A 24,448-nucleotide genomic window follows, 5' to 3' on the forward strand; every position below is an offset into this window, starting at 1 on the left:
TCCCTTCCTGGAATATTACAGACCAATCAGGAAAAAAGAAAGAGGATCACCCGGCAATAGAATGAAAATACTGTTTTTATTAGAAATGTACTGGGATACATAAAGATTGGTTATACTAATATACGGAGGAAGTAATATAAATTTTAAGGGAGATAACCACATAAAACTTAACCACCTGCTCAGAACCAAGGCTAGAGACTTCTCATGTCCACATAGATTTAGAGTCAAAAGGCTTGGATTCTAATCCTGCCTCTCATACTTTATTACTTTTGTTACCTTGATAAGGTCATTTAACCTGTTTGGGCCTCAGTTTCCTTACCTATAAAATGAAAGAATTGGATTAGATGATCTCTAAGGTTCTATACAGCTCTAAGCCCAATGATGCCTATGACCAGAAGTAAGATCTGGGTTCAAATACTAATTCTGCTACTTACTGCCTGTGATTCACAAGCACTTTACACTTTACCTCTTTGAGACTCAGTTTCCTCAACTATAAGAAAAAGATAATAGCTTCAATATTGCTCTTCCACATGTTTGTTGTGAGAATCAATGAGCCAATGGATATAAAGTGCTATATATACACCTTACAATTTTAGAGGAAGCAAATATTTTCATGTCCTTAATAACAGCTAATATGTATATAGCATGTTTATAGTACTTCCTATGTGATGGGCATACTTTACAAATAATGTGATCCTCACAACAATTCTAGGAGATGGGTGCATTAATTATCCCAATTTTATAGATGGGGAAACAGGGGTTTGCTCAAGGTCACACAACTAGTGTCTGAGTCCTGGATTTTGAACTCAGATCTTCCTGAGTTCTGACCAAGCACTCTATCTACTGGACCAATAACGGGATTTCCTCCAGAGGAACAAAAAAAAAAAAGTTTAACCCTTATGGAAAATGAAGTCGCTGAAGGGTCAACTTCAGAAGTGCAATATAGTTCTTGTTTCTACCAGTAAATTTCCTCATCACCCACCTACCCCATTCCCCACCACCACCACTCCCAGCACAGTTCAGAGGAACTGTGAAGTTAGAAGGGAGAAGTTAGTTTAGTCACAGGGAAGAAACCCAGGAAGTGTGAAAGGCTAAGAGGAGGGGGTTTTAATCTTAACTCCTAGGAAAGCAATTTCCTTGTCTCTAGGCGAAAGAATGACTATTCAGGGCGTCTCCAAGGGAGGAGCCCTAAACGCTAAAAATAAATAAATGAAATGAAATGAAATGAACACTACCACCACAACAAAAAACTCTCAGAGATCCACGGGGAGCTTAGTCATCACAGTGCTGAACCATTCCAGGTCTGGCTGTTCACGGAAAATGCGGTCTTACTGATTCCGGCAGGCTCTCCCCTTCGATCCATGGTCTTCTCTCTTGCTCTTCTCTGTTCCTGAGTTTTCCCTTCTTCTTATTCCTCCTTGCTGCCTTCACCCCCATATTACTGTCTATAAGTCTCTCCACCTCCGTCCTCCTCTTGTTTCTCGCTTTTCATTAGTCTTTGCTCTCTATCTCTGCCAATTTCCCTATCTGTGTGTCTTTCTCTCTCTTCTACTTTCCCACAGAGACAGGTTTTTTAAATTGATTTACTGAAGCAATTAAAGTCAGAAGAATTCATTATTAACCCTGCCTTCCCCCTCCCCTCCCCCACGGCATTGCTCATGCAAGAAATGAGTGTGATTTGGGAAAATGCCGTAGCCAGCGGATATGAGCTATACGGTACAGGATTTTTTTCCCCTTGCCTTTAAATTGTACATTTTTAAGTCATAAAAGGGACCATACAATTCTGTAAATGAATCTTATTCTTCACCCACCCACCCCCAAATACCCACCCCACCAGTCGCTTTTAGGGGCATCTCTAGATCACCCAGGGGTGACCAGGACTGAGACTTGAGCCGCAGCTAAGGCTGGGACGGGCGGGGGCGGGGGGAGGTGTTGGGGGGAATCTCCGGCTCCGGACAGCCTTTTAACCTCATCTCTTCGTCCCTCTCTCCCAGCGCCCTGCTCACCCTCAGCCTCTGCGCCTCCTTCTCTGTCACGTTGTGCGGGCATTACTGCAGGTCTGGTCCCTGTACTTCCAGGAACAACTGTTTGCCTTTCCGATGTCTCCGTGGTCTTGTCTGTGTTTACGGTCATTCGATTCCAGATTTGTCTCTTCCTTCTCTCCCTTGCTTTCTCTCCTCAGCTTGCTCCTTCTTTCCCTTTTCTCTCTGACCTTCTCCTCCACGACCAGTCCACCCCTTCCCCAGCAGCATCCTTCTGATGTGTTTTTTGTCTCCTCTCCCAGTCTACTCATACGGGGGATAATACTTCTATTGCCACCAACCCTGGGATCTCCGCACCTCTCCCTTCAACTCCTGGGTTTCCGGATGCGTCTCGCTGCCAGCTCTTATCATTTCAGGCCAAACCCAGATAAAGGACTTCCCTTATCTCTGCAGGGACCCTTCAGCGTGTGTGTGTGTGTGTGTGTGTGTGTGTGTGTGTGTGTGTGTGTGTGTGTGTGTGTGTATGTGTGTGTGTCCGTGCGCGCGACCAGACTCCTGTCCAGAAGCGGGTATCCGCCTGGCCCTTAGCCCTCCCACCTTAGCTCATTCCGCGGTGTTGTGAGTGTGTGTGTATGTCAACGTTTGTGTGCTTGTGTGTCTGTGAGTATGTGCCTGCGTCCGCAGCTGAGGAGGAGCCAGACAGACCCGAGGTGTTTAGCTCGCTCCCTCCCATCCACGTGGCTCTGAGTGTGCTATATTAGGTTCGCAGGAAGCAAGCCCAGAGAGAAAGCCGAGTCGGGGGTTCAGCGGGCGGGGGGGCGAAGCCCGGCGGACGCCGAGGCGGGCAGAGGGGAAGGAGGAGGAGGAGGAGGAAGAGGAGGTCTCAGCGTGTCTGCTACACACGAGTGGCGCGCTCTCACTCAGTCTCTCTCACTCACTCCTCTCCCTCGTAGGGCTCACTACTTGCCCAAGGGAGCCGACTCCTCCCCTCTAGGCTCTTCCCCGAGTTCCCTCCCCCGCCAAAAAGCACCCCACGAAAACCTCCTCCCCTCTCCCACTTATAGCCCAGGGAAGGTGTTCCGGAGACCGCTCCCACCCCCTGCCCGAGCCCCGCCCCCGCCTCCGCCCCTAGGCTCCCCAGGCTCCTGCTCGCTCCTACTCCCCCACTATGCCTGACAGTTTCGACACTTGGCAAAGACAAAGAGCGAGAGACCACGGGGAGGAGAAAGAGGAGGGAGAGATGGAAGGGGTTATATGAAATCTGAGTGCCCAGAACCTCACTACCCTCTCTCCAGCTTAGAGCCTCCCTAACCCCTGTCCCCCCCTCCACACACATACATCCACACACTCATTCACCCACCCGCGGGACCGGTCCACGAAACTCTCCACGCCTCCGGCCACGGTGAGTGTCGGCGCTGGGTTAGTGCTGCCTGCGTCTAGGAGAGGGGCGAACTGGGTTTCACGGCGTAACTGGGGGCGGGGGTGGGGGGCGACTGGGGGAGACTAAGAGGGAGAGAAGAGAAGAGTCAAGGGACTCCCTCCGCGTGTGCAGTTGGGAGCTCCTGTTAAGCCCCCAGTGTTTCCTTCTCTGGGACAAGCTTCTGTTCTCCCCCAAAGCTGGGACACGGGCACTGTGGATTCGAGGAAAAGCCAGGGGAAACTGAGAGATGACATGGGTACCGATGGACGCAGAGAGGCACAAGGAAGTGGGGGACAGGTCTAGTTAGGACACGCGGAACCGGCTGTGGAAGAAGAAAGAGAAACACCGGATGGGAGCTCCCAGCAGAGAGAACTGGGGGAGCTGGATAGTGCAGGGGCGGGGGTGGGGGGTGGGGGCAGAGAGACTGGGAGTAGGCTGGGGCAAGATCAGAGAGGAGGTAGTGAGCAAACTACCCCCAAACCACGGTCTTTAACCTCACACTCTGACCCTTTCTTGAAACCGATCCTTGAGAAAGTAGGGAAGCAGCGCCTCCTTCTTCCTGGGGTACATAGAGGGAAGGCGGGTGATGGAAAGCCCTCTGTCACCCAAGGCACTGGAGACTCTAGACCCCAGGATCCCTGGGACCGGATGCGGTGGCACGGGTAGGGGTGTGTATGACTGGAGGGAGGAAGGCAGAGAAAGCAGAGAAGCCCGGGTTTAATACAAAAAACAAAAAACAAAAACAAAAAAAACAAAAAACAAAAAAGCAAACTCAAATCCTCTGTGAGGAAGCAGAGTGAAAGCTCCCTGCTCCGCTCTCATTCCACTTGGGGCAGAAGTGACAAGTTCGGCTCTGCTGGAGGTCGGCGAGTGGGACTAACTGGCCTGGGAGGAAGGGGGAAAACGGATTGGGTGGTGGAGCGTTGTGTATGTATGTATGTATGTATGTATGTATGTATGTATGTATGTATGTATGTATGTATGTATGTGTATGTGTGTGTGCGCGAGCGTGTGTGTGTGTGTGTCTGTGTGTGTGCGCGCGCGCGCTCGCGTGTGTGTGTCCTGACCTTGGAAGCGGAGAGAGAAGAGGGAAAATGGGACAGGGGCTTCTAGAGCAGTCGCACAACAAAAATTAAGCCTCTCCGCTTCTGCTTAAGCCAAAATTCAGCATCGCCTACCCCATCTCCGTTAGAAGAAGCGGCTGCTCAGAAAAGCCAGGGAAGCTTAGTAACTTAGCAACTTTCTCTCTCTGTCCTTTCTTTTTATCTCCCTTTTCTTCTCTCCCTACTCCCTCCACCTCCTTTTTCTCTTTTGTCCTGGAGTTTGATTTCCCCGAGGCAGAGTAAGGGACGCTTATAGCTCTGTTTGGCTGTCTTGGAGGCCAGTAGGTGTGACCCAGCGAAAGCTGGGGTTGCGAGCGCCCAACTGTGGCGCAACTTTTAGAGCCTGACTTCTCTAGTCTGGCAAGACCCAGGCGGCTGGGATGTTGAAACTCCCTGCCCGAGAAACGGGGCAGATTTTAATTTATTTTAATTTATTTGAAGGTTTGGATCTACTCATCCATCCTTAAAACAAGTAACAGTCTCTCCATCCTCAACTCCTCCACCTCGATCCCTGAGAAAAGGGTATTTGACTCATATCCTCATTTCGCCCTTGATCTTTCCTGGCTCTTTCTTCAAATACCTAACCAGCGGGTCTGACCACCTCTTTCTCATCTCTTTTCCCATTTTTTTTTTTTAGTGAGGCAATTGGGGTTAAGTGACTTGCCCAGGGTCACACAGCTAGTAAGTGTTAAGTGTCTGAGGCCGGATTTTGAACTCGGGTCCTCCTGACTCCAGGGCCGGTGCTCTATCCACTGCACCATCTAGCTGCCCCTTCCCATTTTTTTAAAGACAAAATGAGAAAGGAAGGAAGAGGGAGAAAAAGAGGAAGAAAAAAAGGAAGGAGGGGAAGAAAGAGAGAGAGAAGGAAAGAAAGAGAATGAAGGAAAGAGAGGACAGAGAGAGAGAGAGAGAGAGAGAGAGAGAAAGAAAGAAAGAAAGAAAGAAAGAAAGAAAGAAAGAAAGAAAGAAAGAAAGAAAGAAAGAAAGAAAGAAAGAAAGAAAGAAAGAAAGAAAGAAAGATCCCTAGTGGTAATGCCCCAGTTATGAAAGGGAGTTTACTGGGTGCAGACAGGAGTGTGGAGATGTAGAATGGTGTTTGGTTATCTTGTCTCCCAAGCTTGGTTAACTCCCTGTTTGGCAGCCACTTTTAGGAAGACAGAGGGGAACCTCTTTAGGAAAAAAAAAAATCTATGGATTTAGGTTTAAACACATTTATTTGGTCTAGTTCTAGGTTCAAGTCCCAGCCGAGATGACCTTGAACAAATCACTTCTCTCTCCCTCTTAGTTTTTCCATCCTTAAAGGAATAGGGTGAGACTACATGACCTTTAAAGTGCCTTCCAACTCTAAACCTGTTATCTTTCTGGACTGCCTGACCTAGTGCTTAATCTTAATCTCCCTCCTCCTCAGTTTTCTTTTTGGTGAAACCCTTATAATGCTATCTAATGCTATCTACCTCCAAGGTTGTTTTGAGGAAAGTGTTTTGTTGGCTTTATACTGCTTTAAATGTGACTTACTCTTATTGAACTATGGTAGAAATGGAATTTAGTTCATGCTCCCTGTTCCCTGAGAAATGTTTGGAGCTTGAGTTTTGGGGAAAAGAAAAAAAAAAGGCTAGAGTGTCTTCCAGGAGGCCAGTAGTAGTCCTAGATAAGAACCCCTCCTTTTTATGGGTGGGAAAAGTGAAGCCCCGTGGAAGTGCAAAGTGACTTGCCCAAGGTCATGTATGTATTTATTAGCCTCCTCAGATTTAGGTTAGGTTTTGTAGAACAAGTTTTCCTGGTGGCTTTTGACCTCGGGACTCCAGCTCCCAGATCCCCTTTTCTGGACCTAGTGTCTTTTCTGTCCTAGTTAGATAGCCCAAACCCTTTAGTATACTTCGCTTACTGGAGTCTGGGCTGTGGAGTAAGTCTGGGCTGTGGAGTAAGTCTGGGCTGTGGAGTAAGTCTGGGCTGTTAAAGGGTTGTATACGTGGGTGTCTTGTTTAATCCAAGGCAGTTCTAGCCTTTAGATTCTGCAGAACTCCCTCCTTTTTCAGATCTATGGATACTGGAGGTGTGGAGAAGAGACAGAAGGTTGAGGAAATGCACAGATGTCTGTAGAAAGGACTGATGTGTGTTTTTATTCTCACCTAAACCTTGACACTGGAATTCTGTATCCTCCAAATTGTACCTCTACCACACCACATACACACACTATCTTGGAGACTTGGAACCAGTTTGCATCCCCTGAAATAGCCCTGTTGTACTAGACTAGGGAAGGGAGGAGAGAATGATCTCAGTTTGACTAAAGTAGACTGCCCCTCTGGGGTTCTTCTGAATATAGCTGCTCTCTTTGGTATCTTCCTCTGTATATTGGTTTGAGGTGGGGGTGGCATACCCAAGGTTACAAAGAGCTGCAGCTGAGGTGGTATGAGGCAGGGCAGGAATTTTGGAATTAATTTGGAAAGAAGCCTGGGACAGTTTCCTAATATCTTGGGATAGAATAACTAAAATTATCTAGTTCAATCTCTCTACTCCTAGGCAGGACCATAGCTAACAGATTAGGGGACATAATATATTCTGACCTAACAATTCTGGGCTGGGGGTTGCTTTGGCTGGTGTACAACTTTGCTGTAAAAAAATTCAAGCCCAAATCATAACAAACCTCAGACTCTCTCTTCCTGTATTTACTATTTTGGTGGGGTTTCAGACCCTGATCTCCCTTTTTGACTTGGTCAAACTGATGACCTTAACCGCCCCCCCCCCCTTTGCAGTAGAGATAAACAGTAAACAACTAAAAGGTAGAGAAAGGAATTTCTTCAAATGGGTGCTGTAAATTGGGAGGACACAATATGATCTGTCCTTTGCTGTAGGTTCCCCCTACTCCCTCTTTTTGGTCTACCAATGGAAATGAATCTTGTGTTGATAACTGTAGAACTGACAGTGTTAAAACTTAAGGCTGGCACTACTGCTCTTTACTATGAAACCAAATTGTTCATCCCTTCCTCAGCTTTTTCTTTAGCCCAGAAGAGTTTAATAGACTTTACCCGAGATAGCAGCAGTAGTCTGCCCCCTTTTGGGTGTGAAGAGATCTAACAAAGATTATTTACGTCTTGAGAGTTTTAGCCACTATCTGTGCTAAGCTCCAGGACTTTGTGTCTCCCAGTTTTCTGGGTATCTATTTTTCCAATTACACACACGCTCACACACACACACACACACACACACACACACAAACTCCCCCTCCCCCTCCCCCAAACCCACACCTACAAATGCTTAAATCTGTGGGTGAGCCAAGGAGGTATAACTTTTCAAATTTCCAAACCTTTCCAATACTAGATTGTGGCACTTTAGCCTTTGGACTCCGTGGATCAGAGAAAGAACTGAACTGATTGTGAGGATAATTGAGTTTTATCACTAGATCTTCCAGGGACAGAGGTTGAAACCACAGGCTGGTGAGTTTGCCTCAGATTCCTGGGGAAATTCTGGAATGTATTATCTAAGGGACAGCTGGTGAGCTCTTAGGGAAATGGCGATCATAGATTCTTAGCTCACAAACAAATCAGGTTTTTTAGACTAGACTAGGTGAATTCCTAGGTGTTCTGGAAAGGCCTCTGAATTTGGAATCAGAGCCCCTGGGTTCAGATCCCAAATCTGCTACTCACTACATATGTGATCCTAGGCAAGCTACTTCAAACCTCGGGAATTCTTTCCTTATCTGCAAAATAAAGGGTTTGGACTATTTAATCTCTAAAATGCCTTCAAGCTCTGGATCCTATAGTCTTTATATATATATATATGGGCATGGCACTTTTTGTTGTAATAAACAAGAGGAAACTAAGCGAGTATAACAATAATTAGATAATAATTAAACAAATTATAGCTTACAAATGTCATGGGATATATATATATATATATATATATATATATATATATATATATATATATATATATATATATATATATATATATATATATATATATAGGCATGGCAAAACTCACACTGAACTGGGACTCAAGAAGTTTGGATTTGATTCCTATGTCACTACTGACTAGTCATGAAATAATCAGGTTGGGCTAGAATTCAGGGGTCCATGAACTTGTTTTTTTTTTTTAATTTTTTTGTTTCTTAGTGAGGCAGTTGGGATTAAGTGACTTGCCCAGGGTCACACAGCTAGTAAGTGTTAAGTGTCTGAGGCCAAATTTGAATTCAGGTCCTCCTGACTCCAGGGCCAGTGCTCTGGCCAGTGCTCTATCCACTGCACCACCTAGCTGCCCCGGTCCATGAACTTTTAAAAACTATTTTGATAACTACTTCAATATAATTGATTTCCTTTTTAATGCTATGTATGTTATTTGATGCATTTAAAACTATGATTCTTAGAAAGGGTCCATAGGCTTCAGTAGATTGCCCAAGGAATTGGAGACACAAGAAAAGTTAAGAAACTGTGGGGGAGATGATCTTCAGAGTGAGTGCTTCAGAGCTTTAACAAACTGTTAAACTATAACAGATTCAGTGAGGAATCCCCTAAGTCAGCTATCAATCTCTCCTGCTATCCTTATGTCTGAAATAAACAAATACAGGCTGCAGGATAATGCAGAGCTCTGCTTGAATGACTAAATTGGAAGTGTTAGGATTAGTAAATGGAGGGGTCTAATGGCATGCCCCTGTGCTCTGTCCTGGGCCATGTGCTTTTCAACATTTTTCTTTTTTAAATCAAGAATATATACATGAAGTCCCCTGACTAGCTGTGAAACTTTAAATCTCATTTCTGATTCATGTTCGTTGTTCAACCATGGATAGGTCATTTAACCTCTTGGGACTCCAGGTAAATTTCTGAGACCATAAGTCTAGCTCTAAATAGTATGGTTCTGTTCTTCTAGATAATCTCTAAGATTTTCTCCAGTGCTAAAAGTCTATGATTTTATTTAATAGTTGCCTTTCCTCAAGGGATTTGAGCCTTACCCCACCACTATACCATAAAACTAGTCACCAGGATTATAAAATAATAGAATTAGTCAGGGCCCTCAAATCCATTACATAAGTAATCTTTCCTACCTCATGACTCTAACAATTTGTATCTCTCCAATATGCTTATTGTGTTTTATTTCATCTTGTGGTTATTTGTTGTACTGTCTTTGATCCAGTAAGATTTTAATTTCCTTGAGTATATGTGGCCCAAATTATTGATATTTTATCATTCTTAATACACCAAGCATAATCCCTTACACAAAACAGTACTATTTTTCCCCAAGATGATAAGTCTATTTTTTTCAAAATTCCAAACTTGACAAAGATTATTATAACAATAAAGAGGATTACATATGAAACTATGAATCTGTTATATGTATATATAACTTGTCTTTTTTTTAAAGCACATAACAAATTCAACATGTTAGCTGCAAAGCAGTCCTCTTTGTCTGTTTCTTCCCCTGGACTCTACTATGCTCTATTTTATGCATTAAAAATATCTCTTCGGCATTCTTAATTTCTTTGCCTACCCCCCTTTTTGTTTTGTCACTGAAATTAGCTATCCCCTTTCTCCCACCCCCAAACAAAAAGTCCTCCTTTGTAAAAAATAAGCATGGTCAAACAAAATAAGCCAACACATTGGCTGTGTCTCTAAATGAATGTCTCAGTCTGCACTTCTCTTGGAAGAGGTAGGAAGAATGATTCGCTCAGCGTCAGTCTTCTGAAATTGTGATTAGCCATTGCTTTGATGAGAGTTCATAAGCCTTTCAAAGTTATTTTCCTTTATAGTGTTGTAGTCATTATATAAATTGTTCAATTGGTTCTGTTCACTTCACTCTGTATCAGTGTATACAAGTCTTCCTACGTTTCTCTGAATTTAGCATTTCCTCTGTTAGAAGACTATCCCATGACATTTGTAAGCTATAATTTGTTTAATTATTATCTAATTATTGTTATACTCGCTTAGTTTCCACTTGTTTATTACAACAAAAAGTGCTGCTTAAATATTTTTGTTTACATGGGACCTTTCCATCTTTTTATACTCTGTTTGGGGTATATGCATAGTAGTAGTACCACTGGATCAAAGTATATGCACAGTTAGATGACTTTGGGGGCATAGTTCCAAATTCCTTTCCAGAATGGCTGTATAACTTCCACCCACAAAATGTTAATGTTCCTGTGCCTGTCCTCCCATATCCCCTCCAACAAGTGTCATTTTCTCTTTTTGTCTTTTTTGCCAATCTGTTGGGTACAAGGTAGACTGGTAGTAGGCTGTTAATAAAGGCATGTTAGAAGCTGTTGAATCAATAATTGATTTTCCTCCTGCCAATTTGGACCACACCTTCCTTCGTGGAGACTAAAAATCTTCCCAGTTACAGGATGAAGATTACAGTCTTATAATCAAAGTATTAATCTCACACCCTGGATGTTCTGTTTTAGAATTAAGACCCTAAGAAATCTATCTTCTTTTAATGTGAGAAGTAGCTTTTTGTTGTTGTTGTTGAGTCTTTTCAGTCATGTCCTTCGTTTGGGTTTTTTTGACATAGATGCTAGAGTGGTTGCAGCTCATTTTACAGATGAAAAATGGGCCAACAGGATTAAGTGACTTTCAAAGGGTCACATATCCAGTAAATGTCTAAGGCCATATTTGAACCTCAGGTCTTCCTGACTCCAGCCCTGAGTGTGCTATCCTCTGTACCATGTGGCATTTAAAATTATATGTGGTCGCCTTATTTCTGTCCCAAGTTTGGGAAAATTAGCTGGAGTTTCTAATATATTTGTTACTTATAAATGAGAAGCTTTAGCACCAGTCTTGGGCATTAAGCATTTATTAAAGCATACCAAATATTAGTAAAGAGAGAACACTTGTCTCAGAAAGTTAAGAAGCCTATGTAGCCTAGAGGAGAGATCAGAGCTCAGCCTGGCCTGCTGCTTCCTCCAAATTCTCTTCCATGAGTGCATACGAGAGCCTAACTGAGAGTGGAAGCTTCCTCTGGGTCCAGAGGAAAGGCAGCCCTTTCACACTGCTCAAAGCTAATTGGCTAGCATCATTCAAGTCTATTAGTTTACAGGACATTAAGGTGGTCCATGAGCAGAACATGCTGAGGTCAAAGCTCAGAGAACACACTCTCTGAGGGCCAGGCTTTCAGGTAGGTGTGGTTTTAATCAAGTTAACTTTAAGTGAGTTAATCAGCAAAGTCAATCAAATATGTCATAATATTATGGGGGGAGGGGCTCTGGGCATCCCAAACTCCATTATTTTCTCACAAACAGCTAATTGCACCCCCCCACCCCCAGCAAAATAGCTCCTGCCATCAAAGAGTTTATCCTACTGGGGGCTAGAAAAAGTAAAGAAATAAGCAAAAATGAAAATTTGGAAATTTTGATTATAAAGGTGAGAAGAATATGTATTACAGGCACAGGGAGAGAGACAGGTTGATAAAATGCCACACATGGGGAACAATTAGCAATCCAGTTTGACTGGCACCTTGAGGTATGATGGGAAATAAGAATGGAAAGGTAGGTTCTCTCATTCCATGCCACTATACCAAGATTTCTCAGAATCACAAAATGGACAAATATCCATTGGACATCATGTAATTATTTGTTGCTGGATTTTGAGAGGTCAGAAGCCTCAAACATGGAGGGGTAAAACTGTACCCCTAATTTATACCTATATCAGGGAAATTAATGTGGAGAAGTTAACTAGATCTTCTTAGGAGTCTCTTCCCTTTAGGGTGATCCAACCTATATTCAATAATAAGATTTAGAATTTAGAACTAGAGAGGGCCATGGAGAAAAACTTGTCAGTGTAACCTCCTAATTTTTCGGATGGAGAAACCGAGGTCCAGAGAGGGAAAGCATGATGAGTAAGGTTTCTGAGTCAGAAGTCTTGGGTTTTAATCCCAGCTGTCTCACTACTTGTGGGGTCACTTGATCCTAATGGGCCTCTGTTTCCTCTGTAAAATAAGAATGTTAGACATCACCATAAATAATGAAAGTCGAATTTATATAATGGCTACTATGTTCCAGGCACAGTTCAAAGCACTTTACAAATATTACCAGAGTCACAATTAAACCTGGGAGGTAAGTACTATCATCATCCCAGTTAAGATTCCTTCCATCTTTAAATTGGTAATTCTGTAATCCTATAAAATGACCTACTTCCTTGAACTAGATAGTTAACTGAGCCCTGGGGATTAGAATTTAGGTCCTCTTACTCCAAATCCAGTAATTTTTTTCCATTGTACACCACTATATAAACCTAGATTGTTGTCTGTTTGTTTAATTAAGATCAAAGTGCACTGCTTAAATATTGCCACTGATGAAAATCCCCCCACCTCATGAGGATACTCATCAGATTTTCAAACAGCTCTCTCTTAGGGTTCTGAATGTGAAACCAAACAGCAGAATGGCAATGACATTTTATTATAGCCATTTGTTAAGTCTTCTAGCAAGATGGCACATGGCCCAAGTGGCAGGTCCCATTTGGATTTAATCTAACTCTGTTCCTAATCAGTGGAAATATTCAACTTAGCATTTTTCTACAGGGTATTATGGCAATGTTGCTTAGTGAATAAAGATCTGGCTCCTGAGTTAGGAAGACCTAGCTTCAAATTCCATCTCTGACACATGCTGGCTAGTCACTTGAACCAATGCAGCCAAAATTAGAAGGAAAGAAGGAAACTGGAGGGAAATTTTTATAGCAAGTTTCTCTGATAAAGGCCTTATTTCTTAAATACATAGGGAAAATCACTCAAATTTATAAAATAAGAACCATTCCCCAATTGATATATTGTCAAAGGATATGACCAGGCAGTTTTCAAAAGAAGAAATCAAAGCTATGTAAAGTCATATAAAAAAGTTCTTTATCACTATTGATTAGAGAAATGAAAATTAAACAACTCTGAGGTACCATCTCACACCTATCAGAAATGACAAATGTTGAATAGGTTGTGGGAAAATAGGTACACTAATAAACTGTTAGTGGAGTTGTGTACTGGTCCAACCATTCTGGAGAACAACTTGGAACTATGCCCAAAGGGCTATAAAACTATACATACCCAGCAATACCACAACTAGGTCTGTATCCCAAAGACATTTAAGAAAAAGGAAGAAGAGTTATATGCACAAAAATATTTATAGCACCTCTTTTTATGGTGGCAAAAAATTGGAAATTGAGAGGATGTCCATCAACTGAAGAAAGACTGAACAAGTTGTGGTATATGATTGTGATGGAGTACTATTGTGCTATAAGAAATGATGAGGGGGTTGGTCTCAGAAAAACCGGGGAAATTGAATTGATGCAATGTGAAGTGAACTGAATGAAGAGATCATTGTACACAATAACAGCAATATTGTAACAATGATCAACTATGAAAGACTTAGCTACTTTAATCAATACAATGATCCTAGTCAATTCTTAGGGACTCATGATGAAAAAATGCTATTAACCTCCAAAGAGAGAACTGATGAACTGAGTACAGACTGAAGTCTCTTTTTCACTTTATTTTTTTTTTTGCAATATGGCTAATATGGAAATCTGTTTTACATGATTTCACAGGTATAATTAACATATTGTTTGTTTTCTCAGTAGATAGGGGAGAGCCTGGAGGGAGGGAGAAAATTTGAGACTTAATTTTAAAAAAATAAATAATATTTTTTGAAAAAAACATTAAAAATTTTTTTCAGTGCACCAGACCCCTTTCTAAGACTATCAGTTGAAGAAAACAAGAGGTAGAGGAAGTTACTCAATGTGAGCCCCCTAGACAGATGGAATCATAGATGTCATCAAATTTAGCTATTTATTTATCTTTCTACAAATATGTACATATAAAGATAAACAGATATATAGGCAATATATGTGCATAAATGGACACATATAATATATATGCATATATGTGTATATGTTTATCTGTTTATTAAATATCTCCATCCTCAGAGAGAGTCTCATTAAAAAGGAGAGGGCAGTGGTTTAGAAAGAACAATAGTCTCTGAGACAAGACTTGGTTCTCAATCCTGGTCATACAAGACTTTGAACAGGTCATTTCTCTACTCATTTGTTTTATATTTTGTAAATGAGGGAGTTGAAGAAAGATGATCTCTTAAGGTTTCTCCCAAATCCACAATCTATGATTTTAATTTCAGTGTTTTTGGAAGGAAGAAAAAGTACACATGCACCCTGAGATATCAATTGGAAATTTACTATCCCAAGCTCAATGCTCTTTAAATATAGTCAATCTGAATACATATTCTACCACAAGACCACAGTTGCCCAAAGTTACGTTCATACATATTTACTTGGAAGCATTTGAGTAGAACAAAGAATTCTGACTGCTGATATACCAGATATAATGGAATGGTGCCAAAGAATCATTTCTATCTGGAGAGCATGAAACAGCTCAACATTAAAGACCAAGTCTGTCTAATTGGACATTTACCTTCTGGGAAATTCAAGCATACTTTAAAACAACAACAAAACAGGTTTCTCTTTATTTAGAATACTGGACCAAAGGAAAAAAGCCTGCATTTGAATTTATGATAATAAAGGCATCTGTTCTGTAGATTGTTATTAAATCTTTGAGCTAGAAGAGACGTCGGAGGTAACTTAGTACAACTCATCTGTTGGATTAATTAACTAATTGGTTCATTCATTCATTCATCAAGCATTTATGTGCTAGCGGCTATGTTAGCTTTCAAATCACCTCTAAGACATCTTCAACAAATGGTTATCCAGCCTCTGTTTGAAAACCTCCAGTAATAGGTACTCACTAGCTCCTGAGGCAGCATCTATGTAGATGATTCGACAATCAATTTGTCTAGCCCTAACCTCTCTCCTGACCTCCAGTCTCACATCTCCAAATGCCTACTGGGCATCTTGAACTGGATGTCTCATAGGCATGTTAATTGAATGTGTACAAAACTGAACTGCCTGGAAACTCTTAGCCTCCTTATCTCAGCCTTCTGGATTCCCTGACTTGTGTGTCAGCTAAATTTCCACCTTCTGCAAGAAGCCTTCCTTAATTGTAGAGCTTCCCCTCTGTGACTACTCTCAGTTTATCCTTTCTTTGTCTTATTTGCACATAGTTGTGTGCATGTTATGGCCCCCCTGACACCATGAGCTCCTGGAGAGTGAAGATTATTTTTCACCAGCACTTAGAACTATACTTGGCACAGTACTTGCTCAATCACTCGCTGAACTATTGTTTCACTTTTAGATGGTTCTAATTCCTAGAGATTTAATAATAAATTACATCTATATGTTTTTTTTCACAGATGGGAAAACTGAGGCTCAGAGATAATTAAGTGACTTGTCCAAGGTTACCCAACCAATGAGTCTTAGAGCCAGGATCCCATCCCATCTTTCTCCTGAATTCAAATTCACCATACTGTTTTAAGGTCAGCTGACTGAGTTGCAGTTTTTGGTTAAGTAGAATTGAATTTTGGATCTCAGGGAGGAAGATTTCAGGTCAATGTAAGGACAAAGTTACAAAAGGGCAAGCTACAGGCTTCCTATGGAAGTTAGCCCAACCTCCTTTACAGTCTCTCTCTCTCTCTCTCTCTCTCTCTCTCTCTCTCTCTCTCTCTCTCTCTCTCTCTCTCTCTCTCTCATACACACACCTCTAAAATGTCATCCAATAGGAGCTACTTTCTCTTCTTCCATCCAATATACTTTCTCCCTGAATCAGTGTCCAGGGCCCTAAGTAGTCTCTACATTCTGATGATTAAAGATGACTTTAGATCAAGGAGATATGTGTTTCTGTGTATCACACGCATATACATACAACTGAAGGCAGGGTGGTGTAGTACATTGGTGTCAAACTCATTCTTCCAAAGGCCATGAATATGTCTGAAGTAGGTGCTGTGGAGTGCTTAGAGCTTGGTCAGACATAGAAAATACCAAAATCATCCACTGCATTCCAGGACATTACCAGTCATTCTGATTTTTGTCTTGCTACTGGACTTCAATGACTCTGGAAGAAAGAATGAGGCTGATGACTGTGCGACTCTGCCTCACTGAAATCCAGTTCTGGATCAAGTCAAGACATCAGACTTGTGATGTCTTTGGTTCTCTTCAAAAATGAATAACAACAGTTTAGAGAGCTATATGTTGATTTTGACAAACATAAATTAACATTATCTCTATTGTATTTTTATTTATTTTTGTTAAACATTTCTCAATTCCACTTTAATCTGGCGGGACTATGAATTTGACACCTCTGATGAAGTCCAGTATTCACTGGAATAAGCATCAGAAGACAGGATCTAAACTGAAGTCTGTGAAGTCTGTTAAAGACAGAAGAAAGACTAGGCAAATCACTTCACTTCAATGGGCCTTCCTCAGTTTCCTTATTTATAAAATGGAGGTTGTTGGATTGTAACCTACTAAACTAAGTTAGACTCCTACTTATATCCCCATTCTAAAATTATTGCCATTCTAATATAATAATAGCTAGCAATAATAGCAAACACTTATATAATGCTTATGTATGGTTTTTGTTTTTTTTGAGGGATGGGGTGGGCAATGAGGGTTAAGTGACTTGTCCAGGGTCACACAGCTAGTAAGTGTCAAGTGTATGAGGCCAGATTTGAACTCAGGTCCTGCTGAATTCAGGGCCAGTACTTTATCCATTGCACCACCTAGCTGCCCCACTTATATAACGCTTTAAAATTTATAAAGCACTTTACAAATATTGCCTCTTTTGATCCTCACCACTACTCTCAGAGGTAGGTGCAACTATTATCTCCATTTTGCAGATGAGGATACTGAGGCAAACAGAGGTTAAGTGACATGCACAGCTAGTAAGTTTCTCAGGCTGTATTTGAACGCAGGTCTTCCTGACTCCAGGTCCAGCTCTCGACTGTGCCAACACAGGTGGTATACTGTTTATTCCTTCAACATTTTTATTATTCACTTATCGTGTGTACAGAGTAGCAGTCTTGGCCCTGGAAAAGGCAAAATATAAACAAAAATTGGTCTTTGCTCTCCCATGCTTTCTTTTAAAATGCTGTTAATCCTACCACCTGGTGGAGAATTGGATGAATGAGAACTATTGCTTGGGAAACATTTCAGTAACAACAATGAGAGTTGCTTGTCTTTGTGTAAAATAGTTCTGGTTATTCCTAAAGCACAATTTTATTTTTCAAAATCCATCCCTTAAGGGAGAAATTTTAGTTAACCCTCACATAAGTTACCATACAAATTAAGCCAAAATTATGTGGCCTTTGCCATCAAGCAACTTAGCATGCCATACATCTGGCTATAAATTAGCAAACTCATCAGGTCCAGTAAGTATGTAGTCTGAAGGTTTAGTTGCCTGTGAATGGAATATTGGGCATGTTGGCTACAGTTCTCACCTTCCTCTGGATAATTGCTATTGCATTCTCACAGGCAGTGTCAGAGTCCAGGGGTATCCACTTCATGGAGTATTCACTCTAATTGGTTGATTGAGGAGAAAGGCAAGGCAATTTCATGTTTAGATGGGGTAGGACCAGGACAAATTGTAGAATTTCAGTGAAAAAGGACCCCTGGAGAAGTTCTTAGAGGCAGAATGGTTAAAAAACATTATGCTATAGAGATCCTAATATGTATTAAAATGCTCCACCCCTTCCTTCCTCTCCCCTTCCCTACTATCCCTCCCTCCACTTTGTTCTATTCTCCTCACTTCCCTCTTCCTCTTCTAAGATAATTTGGCCTAGGACATTCAAAATACTTTTATAAATAAATATAGAAAGAGAGAAGAGTATTCTACTACCAAGATGCTTTATAAAAGTAGCCTAGTAGTGAAATTCCTTAAGATTATTGATAAATATCTATTTTTTTAAAATTCTACCGTGAATAAGGAGATGTCTGTGTTAATGCAGATCCCAAGTTCCACTGTATGGGTCTATGCTCTGCCTCTCTTAAGGGCAGGGAAGGTAATAGAAAACAGAATGAACTCTAAAACCTATTCTCACTCTATCATTCTAGGCTTTGGTGGTACAAAATGCTAGATTGTACAATAAACTGTCAGGGCTGCTGGTTTTTGTTTTGTTTTGTTTTGTTTTATTCTAAAAGCAGTGTCTTCTTAAAAAAAAAAACACTTCTGTGTCAGTAAGAACCCAATGATACTTAGTAAATAAAATGATGAGCAAGTGGTAGTAGACAAAATGATGAGCAAGTTCATAAGTGCCCTCTGAATCATCAAAGAGCTAAAATATGTCTAGAATATTTCTAGGGCTGAGCCCATTTTATTGTATTCCAAGTCTCTGACAGTAAATGATGACTTTCTCATAATTAAAATACATGACTAAGTGAAAAGCCCTATTTCCCCTGATCATACTAGATAACAGACATATGGGATGTCAAGTCAGCAAGCATTTATTAAGCACCCACTATATTCCAGTGCTGGGCTAAGCACTGAATTTAGAAAGAGAAGTAAAAGTCCATCTGCAAAAGGAATTCACAATACAGTGGGTGAGACAACACACCGAAACCTATATACAAACAAATCTCCTGTTCTTTTTTGTTGTTGTTGTTTTAAATTCATTCATTCATTTGTTTGTTTAACTATTCATTTATTTATTTGCTTGCTTATATGTTTATTTATTTATAATTTTCCCCAAGTTACATGTAAAATTTTTTTCCACATTGATTTTTAAAAACTTTGTTTTCCAAATTTTATTCCTCCCTTCCTCCTCACCCCTCCCTAAGAAATCAAGCAATTCAATATAAGTTATACATGTGCATCATGCAAAACATCTTCACATTAGTCAGGTTGTGAAAGAAAACAGACAAGATAACTTTAGAAAAAGGAACTAACAAATAAAATTATACTTCAGTCTGTATTCAGATACCATCAGTTCTTTTTCTGTTAATGGTTTGCATTTTTCATGCATTCTTTTGATAGACATCTCATGTTCTATACTGCACACATTCGAGGGTGTACCCCTATACACTGCAGTCCAGTGTCCCAAGTCTCATTGCTATCCCTTGAACAAAACACTCTTTTTCCAGACTCCAGGCATTTTCACTATTGATTCTATTGATTATTTCCAATTTATCCTTTATATAGCTTTTTTGTACATAGTTTTCACATTATCTCCACCATTAGACTGTGAGCTCCTTGAGAGTAAAGATTGTCTTGCCTTTGTACCCCCAACATTTTAGCACAGTGACTGGCACATAGTAGGAGCTTAATCAATCTTGGAGATAATCTTGGGGGTGGAGGAACTACTAGCATTAAGGGGGTTCAGAAGAGGCTTCTTTCAGAAGATGGGATTTACCTGAGACTTGTAGGAATCCAGAGATGCCAGGAGGCAGAGGAGGAAAAACAGTTACAGGCATAGGGAGCAGTGGGTGAAAAATGCCCACAATTGGGAGAGGAGGAAGTACCTTGTATGAGGAGCCGCAGTATACATCAGAGTATATGAAGGGAGGTAAGGAAAGTATAAGGAAACTGGAAAGGTAGGAGGGATCCTAGTTGGGTAGGGCTTTCAAAGCCTGACTATCTTTGGATTTATTTAGTGAGAGTTTGTATTCTAAATGTTATAAGCTTGTATCAGGCAAACTCAGATTCACCTGATAATGGAACATAAGACAAGGAAGAGGCTTGAAAACAGAATGTTATTGCCAGAAGTAACTTACAGATGTAGAAACTGAGGCCCACCAAAGTGAAGATGTTTCTCATCTCAGAAATTCCTCCCCTCCCTGACATACCCATCCTCTGTGTCTTTCCAATATGGAGCTAAGGTACTTGTCGATAAATATATACCTTCTTAGGAAGATTTGTAGTTTAATAGAACTAGGTTTCTTATTTCCAATATTTGCTATCTATGTAATGTAGAACATCACTAATGTTCCTCAGCCTCAGTTTTCTCATCTGTAGAGGAGATTTGTACTAGATGGTCTATGAGGTCCCTTCCACCTCTAAGCTTATGATTGGTGATCATGAAGACCCAATAGCGTAGATCTCTGTGATGGGATTGCAGATACCATTAACACCTTAGTGGAGGAAATCTTGTGTCAAGTCCCTTGCTCTTTACCCCTCACTTATGCCTGGTTCTACTTACATAGAGGATGGAGATACGCAGAAGCTACAACAGACTATGAATGATAGCAGAGAATATGCACTTTAGGAGGGCAGATTTTTGATAGAGCAAGGTAAAACGTTACAATTATTTGAAATATTATATGTCATAATTGAACTAAGATGCCTTAAGATTTTGAACTGGAAAAAACCATCAAGATCATATGGTACAACACCCTTATCTTACAGATGAGACACCTGAGTACCAAATGGTCATTCAACTAGTACACAGAAGAGTCTAGATTCGAACTCAGGTCTTCTTGTTGCAAATCTGGCCTCTCCATTACATCACACTAATGGCATTAAGCAATGATGAGCCACCTGACTTCCTTTCTCATATGAACACATTTAGAACAAATGGTCATCTTGCCCACCATTATTCAGTGAGTCTGTCCACATGCATCACATTAATTATATAATTGCCAAATTTGCACTTTATTTTGCCTTCTAGAGACAGAGTTAGGAATTATGATAAAAGCCCTAAGGGAATAAAATGAGACTGCTTTCAAAAAAATATAAATAAGACTGAATATTGGCATTCAAGGTCAAATTCTGGGGAACACACAGTTTTATGATTGCTATTACAGTTTATAGTTCTGCCTTTCTGCATCCTGCATTACAATCTGTGTGCATATCAGAAAGGAGTTGTTTTCCTTTCTTTTTCTTTTCTAGTCCACGTTCTCTCTCTCTCCTCTCTCTCTCTCTCTCTCTCTCTCTCTCTCTCTCTCTCTCTCTCTCCCTCCCTCCCTCCCTCTCCCTCTTTCTGTTTCTCTCTCCATCTATCTACCTATCTTTCTATGTGTATGTATATATAATGTATTTACATGTACATATATGTGATTTTTATTCACACATTCATATACACACATACACATAAATACATATGTATATACATATGTGTATATAGTCTGTTGTTCAATCATTTTCAGTCATGGAGTGGTTTTCCATTTCCTTCTCTAATGTGTATGTACATACACACATAAACACACATCTATACACATGTGTACATGTTTATGTTTGTGTGCATTATGCATATATACATACACATGCATATATGTGTATATACACATAAACACAGACTAATCATATGCTTGGGTTTTGTTAAAGGGAAGCCTGAGCCATATTACAAGCAAAAAATCAGCCAAGTGAACCTAACTGTCAGAAACTTCTACCGGAAACAGGAACTGAGAACAGTATACATCTGGCCAGAAGGAAGATCTGATTATAGAATTTGTTTCTGTGACATTAAACTGAGCTTTAAAGGCTAAAGAATGCAAACTTTGAAATACAGTAAACTCTCAGATATCCGTTGTATATTGGAAAAGAGATCATATGGATCATTAGTTTGAAAAATACTTATAATTCAACTCCTTCATTTTACAGTGGAAGAAACTGAGGAGTTAAGAAACAGAGGGCAAGCAACTTGCTCAAGATCACACAGGTAGATATGTAGTGAAGTGGGAATGTTTTTCCATAGTGCCCAGGCAGTGTGCTAATTTGTTTTTGGTTTTTGTTTGTTTTTAAAATATTACTTCATTTGATCCTCACAACAACCTTGTGAGGTAGGTGTTACTATTATCTTTATTTTACAGTTGAGGAAACTGACATTGAGGAAGTTAATTAACTTCCCTAGTCAAAGGCAGATTTGAACTCAGGTCTTCCTGACTCAAAATCCAGGGCTTTACCTATTAGATCATTTAATTGCCTCAATGGAACCAGCATTCAGACCCAAATCCAACACTCATCCCACTATAACTTGCTGCCTTGTTAAACACAGTAGCATTTTTGTCATGCAATGCTGTATGTCTTCATATTTTAATAGATGGGCTGTCATTTTTAGCTTTGAGGCAAAAGGCTATGATTTTTTAAAAATTGTTGATTTCATTAAATATTTTCCAATTACGTGTAAAAGAATTAACAATCATTTAAAAAACACTTTTGAGTTCCAAATTCTCTCTCCTTTTCTTGTTCTTTCTCCCTCCTTGAGAAGGCAAGCAATTTGAAGTCATGGAAAACATATTTCCATATTATCCATGGTTCAAAAGAAAACAAACAAAAGAAACCAATAAAAATAAAGTTTTTTTTTAAAAAGTATGCTTCAATCTGCACTAAGTTTATCAGTTCTCTTTGGAGGTGGGTAGCATTTTTCATCATGGGTCATTTGGAATTGTCTTGGATCATTGTTGTGATCAGAGTTCCTAAGTCTTTCACAGTTGATCATCTTTATAATATTGTTATTACTGTGTATAATATTTTCCTGTCTCTGTTAACTTTACTTGGTATCAGTTCATGTAAGTCTTCCCAGGTTTCTCTGAAAGCATCCTGCTCATTATTTCTTATAGCACACAATTATACCATCACAATTATATTTCACAACTTGTTCTGCCATTCTCCAATTGATGGACCCATCTTCTCAATTTCCAATTCTTTGCCACCACTAAAAGAGCTGCTATAAATATTTTTGTACAAATAGGTCAAAAAGGTTATGATTTATTGAAGGGCTTATAGAAGCAGAGGCAAAGTTTTGCTTCCTAATTTTTCCCCAAGAAATGAACAAATTGAGAGGACACAGTTCCTTATTAGATTTATTATATAACATCACAAAAAGGTGAGTCAGATACCATGAAGTATCAGGACACAGCAAATGCATTAACAGCTTAAAAAAAAAGGATGTAGAATGTGATTTATGATGCTATAACTTTGAAAATATGTAATTAACCAAGATCTGTTCTACTGTATTAAAAAAAAACAGACAGACACCTTCTGTGTCTTGGGTAATATTGCTGGAAAATGCTTGTGTTTACAGTTTGAAGGCTTAGGATAATAAAATTTTAGAGCCAGAAGAGTTTGCAAACATCATTTGCTCCAGCATCCTCATTTTCCAGATGATGCAGCAGAGGTGAAGGGGTTTGCCCATGATCATGGAGGGAGGATGTGGAGGCTGGTATGCTTTTGATGCTAAGTCCAGTGTTCATTCCACTGAATACTCCGTGGAGCTTTTATGCACAATGTGTTAATAACCAATATTGTTTTGGTCCTAGATTTCTGTGTCTTAGTGAATACTGATGGGGAATGCCTCTGATTTCCCACAGAAGGCTTAGGATCATTGAATGGCAGAGTTCAAAGGGACCTCACAGGGCATCTAATCCAACCCTCTTGTTCAACAGGGGAGGAAGCAGTAGCTTAGTTAGAGATGGGAAGTGATCAAACTGAAGTCGCTGACTTAGAAGTCAAACCTGGCCTACAAGATTAAGTTGGGAAGTTAAAGAGGGATGGGTCAGAAAAGGACAACTGGAACATTTATGGGATATTTACTTCTTTTTCTTCTCCTTCTTTTTTTAGATCTATCTCCAGAGGTTAAATTGGATGCTATTTTCAAGGGCTTTGAAAATAAAAAAAAAACACAGGAAATCAGAGTAGCTAATTAGTCTGTTCCCTGGGATCAGTAATGTAAAGACAGCAATATAATTACTGCTCTGCATACTTAGCTCTCTCGTGCATAGGCAAAGAAACTGAGGCTGTTGTATATAAATAACATTTAAGTTATCCTTTCTCCCAAACCATGGTAACATTTGGAAAACACTCTTTGTGTGGAACATGCTGAAGTATGATTGCGTGGTTCTACATAAAACACAATTACCAATTATATCTTCTCAAAAGCCAATTCAAAGCTATTTAACCCAATAATTGAAGTTTGTTCAAAGTTGTAATTTGCTTCTATGATAATAATAATGATGATGATAGCTAACATTTATATAGTACTTACTTTGTGCCAGGCCCTGTGCTAAGCACTTTATAATTATTATCTCATTTGATCCTCACAATAACCTTGGGAGTTATGAGCATCTTACTCCTCAACTTAGTAACATTGATTGCCTTGTAATTTGAAGTAATAATAATAATGACTAGCATTTATATAGAAC

At 40.2% G+C, this 24,448-nt stretch overlaps 1 protein-coding gene across 2 annotated transcripts in view; it reads left to right on the plus strand.

Annotated features, from left to right (window-relative positions):
• The first annotated feature begins 3,149 nt into the window (after positions 1 to 3,149).
• Positions 3,150 to 24,448, plus strand: part of ST3GAL1 (ST3 beta-galactoside alpha-2,3-sialyltransferase 1) — a 130,702-nt gene continuing 109,403 nt past the window's right edge. For both annotated transcript variants that reach the window (XM_044005283.1, XM_044005293.1), the window contains exon 1: positions 3,150 to 3,384. The gene's annotated coding sequence lies outside the window, so the exon portion shown is untranslated. The remainder of the gene's footprint in view (positions 3,385 to 24,448) is intronic.

This window comes from Dromiciops gliroides, chromosome 1 (genome assembly GCF_019393635.1).
Source record: "Dromiciops gliroides isolate mDroGli1 chromosome 1, mDroGli1.pri, whole genome shotgun sequence".
Classification (NCBI taxonomy): Eukaryota; Metazoa; Chordata; class Mammalia; order Microbiotheria; family Microbiotheriidae; genus Dromiciops; species Dromiciops gliroides.